This window comes from Macrotis lagotis, chromosome X, assembly GCF_037893015.1.
Source record: "Macrotis lagotis isolate mMagLag1 chromosome X, bilby.v1.9.chrom.fasta, whole genome shotgun sequence".
NCBI classification, from domain to species: Eukaryota; Metazoa; Chordata; class Mammalia; order Peramelemorphia; family Peramelidae; genus Macrotis; species Macrotis lagotis.
The window spans coordinates 277721783-277734733 of record NC_133666.1 but is presented as its reverse complement, the minus strand read 5'-3'; the positions used below and the strand labels follow the sequence as shown (position 1 = coordinate 277734733).

The 12951-nt window shown below is 34.2% G+C and overlaps 1 pseudogene; it reads right to left on the bottom strand.

Moving 5' to 3' along the window:
* Positions 1-11163: 11163 nt before the first annotated feature.
* LOC141499035 (putative ATP-dependent RNA helicase DDX47 pseudogene) lies at positions 11164-12562 on the bottom strand (annotated as a pseudogene).
* Positions 12563-12951: the final 389 nt, after the last annotated feature.

The window sequence follows — 12951 nt, the reverse complement described above, 5'->3', positions numbered from 1 at the left end:
TCAATGACTCCCATATGGTGTGATACCTAAACCAGGAAGAGACAAAAAACCCTAAGAAAAATTATTTACAGATCTCCCTAATGAATATCAGTGTAAAATTTTAAATAAAATTTTAGCAGATTTTACAAGTTACTACTAGGATAATAGACTAGGATTTATTCTGGGTGGGCAGGTATAGTCCAGTATTAGGAAATCAATAAACATAAATATTTAAATGAACATAAATCAAATGGTCATCCCAATAACTGCTGAAAGAACTTTTGGCAAAATACAGACCCATTCCTATTAAAAACTCTAGAGAATACAGAAATAAATGGAGTTTTCTTGAAATGATAAGCAATATTTTACTAAAAAATCACTAAGTAGTATAAGCAATGGGGATAAACTTGTAGTATTGCCAGTAAAATCATGAGTGAAACAAGGATGCTCATTATCCTCACTACAATTCAATATTGCATTAGAAATATTAGCTTTAGTAATAAGAGAAGAAAAAGAAATTGATGGAATTAGAACAGACAATGAGGAAACAAATCTTTCACTCTTTGAAGTTGATATCATGGTATACTAAGAGAAACCTGGAAAATAAACCAAAAAAAATTCTTAAACACATTAACAATTCCAGCAAAGTAGCTGAATTTAAAAAATTAACCCATTCAATCATATGACTACCAAAGACCAAGAATAAGAGACAGAAAGATAAATTCCATTTAAACTAACTATAGAAAACATAAAATACTTGTGTATCCACCTCCCTAGAGAAACTCAGAAACTATATGAACAATATAAAATACTTTTCACATAAATAATGTCAAATATAAACAACTGTAAAACAGTCAATTGCTCATAGTTAGGTCAAATTAATATAATTAAAAATGACAATTCTACCTAAATTAAATTACTTATTCAGTGCCATGCCAATCAAACCACCAGAACACTATTTTAAAGATCTAGAAAAAAATAGTAATGATATTTATCTGGAGCCTCAAAATGTCAAGAATGTCAAGGCAGTTGATGAAAAAAATGCAAAGGAAGATGACCTAGCTGTACCAGATCTAAAACTATATTATAAAGCCAGTTATTGAAAGTGTCTGGAATGGATAAGAAATGGAATATTGCAGCAGTGGATTAAATTAGATACAAAAGAAACAGTAGTAAATGACTTTGGTAATCTATTGTTTGATAAACCAACTAACCAAACAAACAAATACTAGTTTGTGAGATTAGAACATCATTTGACAAACATTTCTGGGAAAGTTAGAAAATGTTGGCATAGGCCCACAACCTGTACCCTATACTAAAATAAGATAAGAAAAGGTGTTAGATTTGGACTTAAAGAGTGATTCCATAGACCAGGTAGACCAAAAAGTCAGAGAATAAGAAATAGTCTATCTGGGGGAGGCTAGGTGGCACTGTGGATGGGGCACTGGCCCTGGAGTCAGGAGTACCTGAGTTCAAATCCAGCCTCAGTCATTTAATAATTACCTAGCTGTGTGACCTTGGGCAAGTCACTTAACCCCATTGCCTTGCAAAAACTAAAAAAAAAACTCTATCTGTCAGATCTATGAACAAGGGAGAAGTTTGTGACCAAACGAAAGATAATGTTATAAATTGCAAAATGGATGATTTCAACTATTTCAAATGAAAAAGGTTATGTACAAATATAATCGATACAGCCAAGATTAGAAGGAATGCAGAATGCTGGGAAACAATTTTCACAGGCGTTGTTTCTGATAATGGAGTCATTTCTAAAACATATAGACAACTGAATCCAATTGATAAAATTTCAAGATATTCTTCAACTGATAAATGATTAAATGATATGAACCGGCAATTTTCAGATGAAGAAATAAAAGTTATTTATAGCTATATGAAAAATGCTCTAAATAATTATTGATAGGAGAAATGCAAATTAAAGCAACTCTAAGATACTACCTCAGACCTATCAGATTGGCTAAGATGATAAAATAAAAAATGACAAATGTTGGAGAGGTTGTGGGAAAACTGGGATACTAATATACTGCTGATGGACTTGTGAACTGATCCAACCATTCTGGAGAGTAATTTGGATCCATGCTTTTTGAGCAATTAAACTATGAATACCCTTTGATCCAGCAATCCCACTACTAAAAATTGGGAAAAGTCACACTTCAAAAATATTTATAACAACTCTTTTTATAGTGGTAAAAATTTGGAAATTGAGGGAATACCCAGTAATTGGGGAATGGCTGAACAAGTTATATGAATGTTACAGAAAATTATTGTTCTGTAAGAATTCATAAGCAACTTGACTTTAAGGAACCATGGAAAGATCTGCATGAGCTGATCCTGAGTGAAGTGAACAGAACCAAAAGAACATTGTAGATATTAACTAAACATTGTGAGATGGTTGACTATGGCAGATGCAGTTCCTCTCAGCAGTTCAGTGGTCAAAATCACACCAGAGGAAAAATAAATGATTTAGAATGTATAGCAAAACATGCTAAATTCATTTTTTCAAAACTTCTTTTATGTTTTCTTATGCTTTCCCCCTTGGTTCTAATTACTCTTTCACAACATAACTAATATATAATATGGAATTATATAGAACACATTGTACATGTATAAAATTTTTACCAGATTATTTGCATGGGAATAGGGAGGGAAGGCAGGGTGATAGAAAAATATGGAACTTATAAAACTTGCAAATGGATTAATTGTTGAAAACTAACTTTGCATGAATTGGAAAAATTAAATCAAATTTCAATTACATAAATCAATAAGGAAAGAAAAAACAAAACCAATATATCTGACCTCAAGGAACGAATGTTGTAATGTAGGGACATAATGAACAATAAGTATGTACATGGTATTAACAAAGTTATTTGAAGAGGGTGAGAATGCTGATAACTTGAAACATCAGGAAAGCCCTAATGTAGAAGGCAGTACCTAAGTAGGCACTGGGAATTCGGACGTGAGGAAGGGTTGCATCCCAGGCCAGTTAAGACCAGTTGTGCATAATCACAGAGACAAAAGACAGAATTACAGAGAACATCTTAGCAGGCCAGTTTATGAGAAAAGGAGAGTTAGGGTAGGCTAATAATATTTTTAAAATACTGGAAAGGCAGGGCCAATGCAAGAGTTTGTTTCATTTAACTTTAAATATGTGTTAAAAGGATTTTGTTTTTCTTTCTTTTTTAGTGGAATGTAGGTGGTTTGAAGAGAAGACAAATTTGTCATGTTGAAAAATTAAAACATATATATGTATATTTTACAGACTGGATATATATATATGTATATATATATATATATATATATATATATATATATATATATATATATATAGCAGTTGGAAGCCTTATTTTGGGAAACTTGAAAGTGTGATATGGTCAGATTCGTGTCTTAGGAGTATCTATTTTATGGAAGATATATTTTTAAAGGGAGAGAATGTGAGACATATAAGGCAACTGGGAGATTTCTGGTGATGATGAGGAAATTGAGACAGAGTGAAACAGGTTAAGTGGTTTAGCAATGATTATACAGATCATACATTATAGAGGAAAGAGGAAAGATTTAAAACCAGTTTTCTCCTGATGCTAAAATTCATGCTCTTTTAATTACAATATTCTGCCTTTCAAAGATGGGATTATATTTCTATTTTGAAACCAAATACAGTGAACAATGAATTGTCTTATACTTTATTTTCCTAAACTCTTTTGCCTAGAAACTGTCATTAATCTTTCTAGGAAAAAATTTTAACTTGAATGCATAGAAGATAGCAGCATTATAAACAAAATCCAGTGAGTTCCTTAAGGAATGGCAGAATTGAAATGATGAATTTATGAAAACAAAAATGGCAGAAAAATGAATAGCTAATGGCAGTGTGAATGACCAATTGTAAATGTCATGGGAATGAATAGTAAAAATGGATAAATTTTCACACAGTGAAAAAGTTTGGAGAAATTGTGGAACGAAAGATTATTCCCTTCCAATGTAATACTGGAAAGAAGAAAGGAACCCACATTGGTAGAGGAAATGAAGAATATCTAGTAAATAATGGAATATTCCCAGTAACATTTATACAAATCCTATCCATATTTCAGGGTATCTATTACAATCCCAATTTCTACATGAAATCCTTCTTTGCCTAGACCACCCCATAGGGATCTACCTCATTATCCTGTTAACTCTCACAATCCTTATAATTGAAGGATATCATTTCATATAGCATGCTATCATATATTAGAAGGTAAAATGACTTTAGAGATTGCTTAGCACAATCTTTATCATTTTGTTGAAAAGGAAACACCTGCAAAAATGTTAACTGATTGGCTCAAAGTCACAATTATAATAAAGTATCAGAGATGAGATCTGAACAGAAGTCCTCTAGATATGAGTAAATGACTTTTCTACTATTGTACACTCATTGTATTACATAAGTTGGTATATATGACCTTCTTCTAATTGTCACTTCTGTGCTTTACTTGTTTTTCTCATGTATTATAATTGCTTCCAAAACAGTAAAAAAAAGGTTAGGAAATCACCATTGTTTTCATTGCTCATCATTGTCTTTATCATCATGCCTTATAATTACACAGCAATTCATAAGGTTTTTTGAGGTTTTTAGTATCTCATTTGATTTTTCACAACAGGCTTGTGAAAAAAGCTCATACAAGAATTATCTACATTTTACTGGGAAAGTTAAAATGATTTATGATACCAAGATTCAGACTTTAGTCTTTTGAACTTATATCTAATATTCTTTCCACATGTCCTTATAGGACTAAGTCAGTGAGTACTATAGACTGCTCAAGAAAAAGTCATATCACAAGAAAAGTTTACTTAACTCTAAGCAATAAGCACAACTTCAGTGCTAAACATAATTAACTAAAGGCTAAAGAATGCTCATGAAAGCTTTTGAATATTCTACTGTACTGAGAAGCAACCAATTCAACTACTTTTCAGTCATGTTTGACTTTTAGTGATCCCATTTATGGAGTTTTCTTAGCAAAGAAACTGAAGTGATTTTCTATCTCTTTCTCCAGCTAATTTTATATATGAGGGTCCACAGCATGGCTATGAGACAAAATTTGAATTTAGGAAGATGAGAATTCCTGACTTTAGACCCAGCACTCTATCCATTGTACTACCTAACTACCCTATGAAATCAAAAGTTCTCTGTTATTCTTAGAAGAGTTTTTTTTTTTCATTTTTTGAGAGGAAATGTAGTATACTAGATAGAAAACTGACCTGAGACTCAGGAAGACTTGTATTCAAGTGTCACACATTATGCCTGTGAGATGATAAACAAGTTTCCTACTTTCTCTGTATCTTCAGGTATTTTTTTAAGACTGTAACATAGATTACTTTGCATTCAGTATCAGTAGAAGAATTTTCCCACACTAGGAGATTCTCAATTAATAAATCACAATTCTATTGTGAGGCAGCAAAAAAAGGCAAAAAAAAATCCAACCCGGTACAAAAGAAACAAACCAAAATATATTAATAACTAAGTATATATTTCTAAAAAAACACTCAAAGAAACATAACTAGGTTTCTTCAAACTTTCTGATCATAAAATCATTTTATGTACTCATCAATTCTTTTGAGTTACAGGTCTAGAAGAAAAAGACTTTGTGTTCAATATTACAAAAACTTATTTAGTTCGAAACTGATATTTTGTGAACCAATGCCTTTTATTTATAATCTTGAGCTTTAGAGCTTTAAAAAAATCAAACTTAAAAAAAACTTTTCAAGTGTCCAATTCTTAAAATTTCCCTTAACTTTCTTTTCCCAGGCATTCCAGATTCCAGGGTTCATCAAGTCTTTGCAATGATTACATATCTTGATATCCTTACCAATTACACTGTTTTTGTCTGAAAAAACTTTTAATATCCACCAATATATCAGCCCAGTGATTTTTTTTTAATTATATGCAAAGGTTACTGAAGGGTGAAGGGTGAAATTGAAATCTTCCCTATCGGCCATTATGCTCCAAGGAGAAGAAACGTCCTGAGCACACTGAACCGAGGTGTGGTTGCTTAAGACATTTTTCGGGGGCAGGGAATGCTGGGGAGTATTCCTAGTAAGCATGTTTTGGGGTCCACACCTGGGGACTTGGTCCATCCCTTGGTGTTTACCATAAGAAACTAGGAGAAAGTGATTGTACTCGGGATCTGAGGTTGTTTTGGCCTAAACTCATGGATCATTGAGTTCAATTGAGGGAGTGCCTTGATCACTGAGTTCAGTCCTGTAAAACCTTGGATCTATGTCACTTTTGTGAGAGCACTATAAAGGTCTTACTTGGGAAAGTGGGCTTTGTAAGTCCATCCTTTTGCAGAAGACACTGTGAAGAGGGGATTTTCCCAATCTTGGAGTCTATGTCATGATATTATCTAGGGACCTCCCCAACCAGATTTCCAGTTTGTTGTAGCCTCCTCTGTTGGGCCCTCTCTCATCTCTCTTTTCTCCTTTATCTATGTTGATGTTTTTTACACACACACACACACACACACACACACACACACACAGAGAGAGAGAGAGAGAGAGAGAGAGAGAGAGAGAGAAAGAGAGATCTGTGTATGATATATATTAATTATTAAAATCTCATTTAAAGACAAGAGAAAGAGCATGTCACTGTGGGACAGAATTGGCTGGACAAAATTCCAGTAGTTTTCAATATTCAACAGTCAGCATTTAAACATTCAGCTATTTTCAAGCCTATGAACCCTGTATTTTTCTACCACCCTCCTTTCCCTCCCCATTCCCCATGGCAGCAAGCAATTTGGTAAAAGTTGTACATGTACAATTGTGTTTCACACATTTCCATATTAGTCATGTTGTGAAAGAGCAATATGGGGGAAAAAGAGAAATATGGGGAAAACATGAGAAAGATAGGGAAAACATAAAAGAAATTTTTAAAAGTGAACATAGTATGCTTTCCTCTGCATTCAGAAACCACAGTTTTTGCTCTGGATATGTATGACAATTCTCTCAGGATTGTCCTTGATCATTTCTGAGAGAAACTTCATCTATCATAGTTGATTGTCATACAGTGTTATAGATAATGTGTATAATGGTCTCTTGGTTCTGCTCATTTCACTCACTCATTTCACTTTCCATGCTTCCTTAAAATCTGGCTGCTCATGATGTTTATACAGAAAAATAATGCTCCATATATACTCCATATATGACTTATATATTTAACTTGATCAATCATTCCCCAATTGGTAGATATCTCCTCAATTTGCAATTGCTGCCTTCCCAAGGACTTTCTGTGAATAGAGATATGAAAACATAATTTTAAAATGTCAGTAATTTGCTACATTATTTGCTTACTTGGAGATATTATAATCAAAAGGGAGGAATGTCTTTCTCAACCTAAATCACAGATAACATATCCAAAATTCCAATCAGTGATAGTTCATAAAACTTTTTTCTTTTTTTTCTTTTTTTATTATATAAATATGTTATTTGTTTTACAATAGTAGTTTCTACCCATCACTATTTGGTTAGGTTTTGAATTTACACATTCCCCCCACTATTTTTTCCCTCCCCCTTCCCTCCAACAAAAGGCAGTCTGATAATAATTGTTTTCATGCTATAAATTGATCAAAATTGAATGTATTGAGAGAAAAATCATATACATGAAGCAAAAAACATGTATATTAGAGATATAAAATATGTAGGGCATAAGACAATTTTTTAAATTAAAATTTGAAGGTACAATGTTGTTCTAGTTCTGCTCATCCCATTCAGCATCAATTCATGCATTTCCAGGCTTCTCTGAAATCCCATCCCTACTAGTTTCTAATAGAATAATAGTGTTGCACAACACACAAAAATTGCAATTTGTTTAACCATTTTCCAATTGATGAACATCTCCTCAATTCCAATTCTTTGCTACCACAAACAGAGCTTTTTAGGAATATTTTTTGAAAATAGTGATCTTTTACATTTTTTTCATGATCTCTTCACTGTATAGACCCAGAAGTGGTATTGCTGGATCAAAAGGTATGCACATTTTTATTGCCCTTTGGCATAATTCCAAATTGCTCTCCAGAAAAGTTGGCTCAGTTCAAAGCTCCACCAACAATGTATTAGTGTCCCAGATTTTCCACATCCATTCAAACATTGAACATTGTCCTTTTTTGGTCATATTGGCCAATCTGAGAGGTGTGAGGTAGTACCTCAGAGATACTTTATTTGTATTTCTCAAATTGTAATAATTTACAGGAAATTTCATATGACTATGGATAGTTTTGATTTTCTCATCTGTAAAGTTGTTTTTGCATATCCTTTGAACATTTGTCACTTGGGGAATGGCTGTTTTTTTACAAATAAATTTGACTCAGTTCTCTATGTATTTTAGAAATGAGATCTTTGTCAGCAATACTAGTTGTAAAATTGTTTCCCAATTTACATTTCTTTTGATCTTTGTTACAGTGTTTTTGTTTGTGTAGAAGCTTTTTAATTTAATGTAATCAAAATTATCCGGTTTGTTTTTAATGATGTTTTCCATCTCTTCCTTGGTCATAAACTGCTTACTGCTTCTGATCTCCTAGTTTGGTAAAATATTGTCTTTTAGGTCTAAATCTTGCACTCATTTTGATCTTATCTCAGAACAGGGTGTGAGATGTTGGTCTAATCCAAGTTTCTTTAATACTAACATCTAATTTGCCCCATAGTTTTTATTGAAGAGAGAGTTCTTATCCCAGAATTTGGATTCTTTGGGTTTATAAACAGCAGATTACTATAATCATTTCCTGCTGTCTCTTTTGCACCTAGTCTAATACATTGATCAACTACTGCTGTCTCTTTTGCACCTAGTTTTTGGTTTGTCTATCCATGGCCTATTATTGCATGCGATTTTTGCAGTATTATGATCTGAGAAAGAAGTTTTCACTACTTCTGCCTTTCTGCATTTATAATGAGAATTTTTTGCCCTAGTACATGATCGTTTTGTGTAAGTGCCATGTTCTGCCAAAAAAAGATATTCCTACCCCATTCAATTTTCTCCAATGTTCTATCATGTCTAGCTTTTCTAACATTGTATTTACCTCCTTAACTTCCTTCTTATTTATTTTATGGTTAGATTTATCTAAATCTCAAAGAGGGAGATTGAGGTCTCCCACCAGTAGAATTTTTCTGTCTGTGTCTTCCAGTAATTCATTCAGCTTCTCCTTAAAGAATTTGTATACTACACTCTTTGGTTTATACATATTTAGTATTAAAATTGCTTCATTCTCTATGGTACCTCTTAAGAGGATATAGTTCTCTTCCTTATTTCTTTTAATGAGATCTATTTTTGCAGCTACATAGTCTGAGAAAAGGATTGCTACCCTTGCCTTTTTTACTTCAGCTGAAGCAAAACATATTCTGCTCCAACCTTTTACTTTTACTCTGTATGTATCTCTCTGCTTCAAATGAGTTACTTGTAGGCAGCATATTGTAAGATTCTATTTTTTAATCCATTCTTTTTGCTTACATTTTATGAGAGTTCAACCCTTTAACGTTCGAAGTTACAATTACTAAGTCTTTATTGCCCTCCATGTTATCTTCTCTTTGTTTATATTTTCCCCCTTTTCTCATGTTATCTATATTCATCAGTATTTTGCTTCTGAATACCACTTCCTTTAAAGAGTTTACCCCATTATATCTAACCATCTTCCCTTTCTTTCCCCTTTTCCTTTACTTCTTCCTTCCCTTCTTTCTATTAGTTTCTCTATTTCTCCCCCTCACCCCCTTCCCCTTTTAATACTTGAAAAGTAAGATAAGTTTCTTAACTGAACTGAGTGTGTGTATGTTAAGCCTTCTTTGAGCCAAACCGGATGAGAGTAAGATTCAGGCATTTCTTACCTCCTTTCTTCTCTTCTATTGCAATAGGTCCTTTGAACCTTCTCATGTAATATGATTTGCTCCATTTAATCTCCTCCATCCTCCTGCCTCTTTACTGTCCTCCCCCCACTTTTTAAGGAGATATTGTTTTTAAATCATTTTATCAGAGTCACAGACAAGTCATGACTATCCATTATTTCTGGCTAAATATGTCCTCTCAAATAGAGGTACAATTCCAAGAGTTAAGTGAAATTTTCTCCCAAATGGGGTTATAGCTAATTTCATTTGATTGGATAACAGTTTTTTCCCCATTCTTTACCTTTTAATGTATCTCTTGAATGTCCTGTTTGAAGTCCAAAATTTCTTTTAGCTGTGGTCTGTTCATCAGGACAAGTTGGAAGTCTCCTGTTCTATTGAATGTCCATCTTTTTGCTGAGAAGAGAAGGCTCAGTTTTGCTAGATAGTGAATTCATGGTTGCTTTCCAAATTCCCTTGCTCTTTGGAAGATCATATTCCAGGATCTTCAGACCCTTAATGTTGATGCAGCCAGGTTCTATGTAATCCTTACTAAGGCCCTTTGGTATCTGCATTGTTTCTTTTTGACTGCTTGCAGGATTTTCTCTTTTATCTGATAGTTCTGGAATTTGGAAACTATTTTTTGGTGTTTTCATTTTGGTATCTCTTTCAGGAGGATCAATGCAATAACTATTTTGCCCACTGGTTCCATGATATCAGGTCAATTTTCCTTCATTGTATCCTTAAATATTGGCCAAACTTTTTTTATTCTCAATGTTTGCAGGAACTTCTTTCTTAAGTTATCTCTTCTGTATCTATTCTCTAGGTCAATTATTTTGCCAATGAGGTATTTTACATTTTCTTCTATTTTTTTCAATTTTGGGGGTTTTGTTGAACAGATTCTTGTTGTCTTATGAAGTCATTAGTTTCCACAGATTCCATTCTTTTTTTTAGAGAAGGTTTTCTTCATTTACTTTTTCTAACTTCTTTAGCAATTGGTCAATTCGATTTTTTTCAGTTCTCCATTTCCCCAATTGTGATTTTGAGAGAATTATTTTCTCTTTTCACTTATCCAATTGTATTTTCCAAGATTTTATTTTCTTGTTGCAAGGTGTTAATTTTCCTCTTCTTGTTCTTTTCCCAGTTTTTCTATTGATTTTTAATTCTTTCACTATCACTTTTTTTTTTTTTTTTTTTTTTTTTTTTTAGCAAACAGAGAATTAGAACATGAGCAGTTAACCAGAGTCTTGGTTCAGGCTTGAAAAGTTTCAGCCTTAAGAGAACTATTGGTAGAGTCCTCTTTTCTCAATTAAGACCTCTTTTATCAAAAATATATCAATAACAAGTTATTATGAATGTTGGCCCTTCCTTTTTCCATTTTTCTCCATCCACTTTATTCCTTACACCCATAGCATTTTCTGTATCATCATCGTCATCATCAGCTTTGTCCTCTTGCAAATGTTTTCTTGTCTCTCCTTGCTCCCTTATCTCCACACGAGCAAATTCTGGGCTTCTGCCACATGCTCTGTCAGCAGCATGAACTCTTCTTCTTCCTGAGTTGGGAAGGCAGGAAGTTTCTTCCCAATCAGGTGCTCTATACGTTGGTAGAGTTCTACATCATATTGAGTGACAAAGGTAATTGACTTGCCAGAATGCCCAACTGGAGCTGTCTGACCCACTCAATGGATGTAATCCTTGGAATGGGTGAGGATGTCAAAGTTGACTACAACATCTACATGGGGAATATCCAAACCTCAACTTGCAACATCAGTGGCAAGCAGAATGGATCTTGCTTTTGCCTTGAATTTATTAAGAGATCCAAGGCGTTTATTCTGACTCATCTGTCCATGGAGAAGGATGGCAGTGAACCCAAGATTTTGGAGTAGCAAGGCTGTTCTCTGAGTGTTATTACAAGTACTGCAGAATACCATGAAGGAATTTCCTGCTAATTCATTCAAAATATAAACCAGGTAGCTATCCTTAAATTTGGAGGGAATAAAGAGGTAATATTGTAGTTTATCAACAGTCTGCTTGGAAGACACAGCACATTTCACAGGATTCTTCAAAGCTGATTGCTGAAGTTTTTGTACATTCTTGGTCATGGTAGCAGAGAAAAGAAATGTTTTATGGTTTCGGGGAATTAGTTTCAGAATTTTGTCAACCTCTGTCTCAAAGTCCATATTCAATATTCGGTCTGCTTCATCCATGACCAAGTACTTAAGGACTCACAAGTTGATAGCTTTTGTATTTTCTAAGTGGTCAATTAGGCATCCTGGTGTTGCAATTATTACATGTTGCTTTTTGGTCAAAGCCAAAGACTGGGACATGCTATCAATTCCATCCACAATTACAGCACATTCAACTCCAATGGAAGAAAGGCCCAAGGGCTGCAAACTTCTTGAAGATTTGAAAGGCCAGTTCCCGAGTAGGGGTGAGAACCAGAGCATAAAAACATTGAGGTGTCTCTAGCAAAGTATTCTGAATGAGAAGAGCAAAGGCCCCTGTTTGTCCAGAGCCTGCTTCTGCCAGACCAATGATATCACGACCTTCCAGCACCATGGGAATAGCTTCAATCTGAATTTTGGTTGGCATCCTCCATCCCAATTGGTCACAGACATCACACAATACCTCTGTCACACCCAAGTCTTTGAAAGTTTTATTCTCCTGAGCCTCGGTCTCCTTGAGATCTGACAAGGCCAACGCAGAATCATGCTCCCTGGCTGCCGCCATGTTGAGCTTTCCCCTTTCACTTCTAAGAAAATTTTCTGGGATGGAGAAAAATTCATATTCTCCACAGAATTTCTAGAACTCTGAGTTAGGATCTTTGTTTTCAAGTTAGCTTTCAATGAAGCCCTCTTTCCACTGACCTTTTTCATTTTCCTAGGATCTTGGGCTAATTCACAGACCTTTGGTTTTGAAATCTCTAGAGGCCTTTGCTCACTGGGCTTAGTAACTCCAAGTAGACTGTCCAGTAGCAGGAGTTTAGTGGTCAACTCTCTAGGCCTGGGGTGGGAGAGGCATAGTGGTATCCTGGTTTTCCTTGAACAATGTGGTTTGGGACCTTGGGCAAGATAGTTAATCTCCATAATCCTCACTCAGTACTGAGAGACTTCTGCTGCCCAT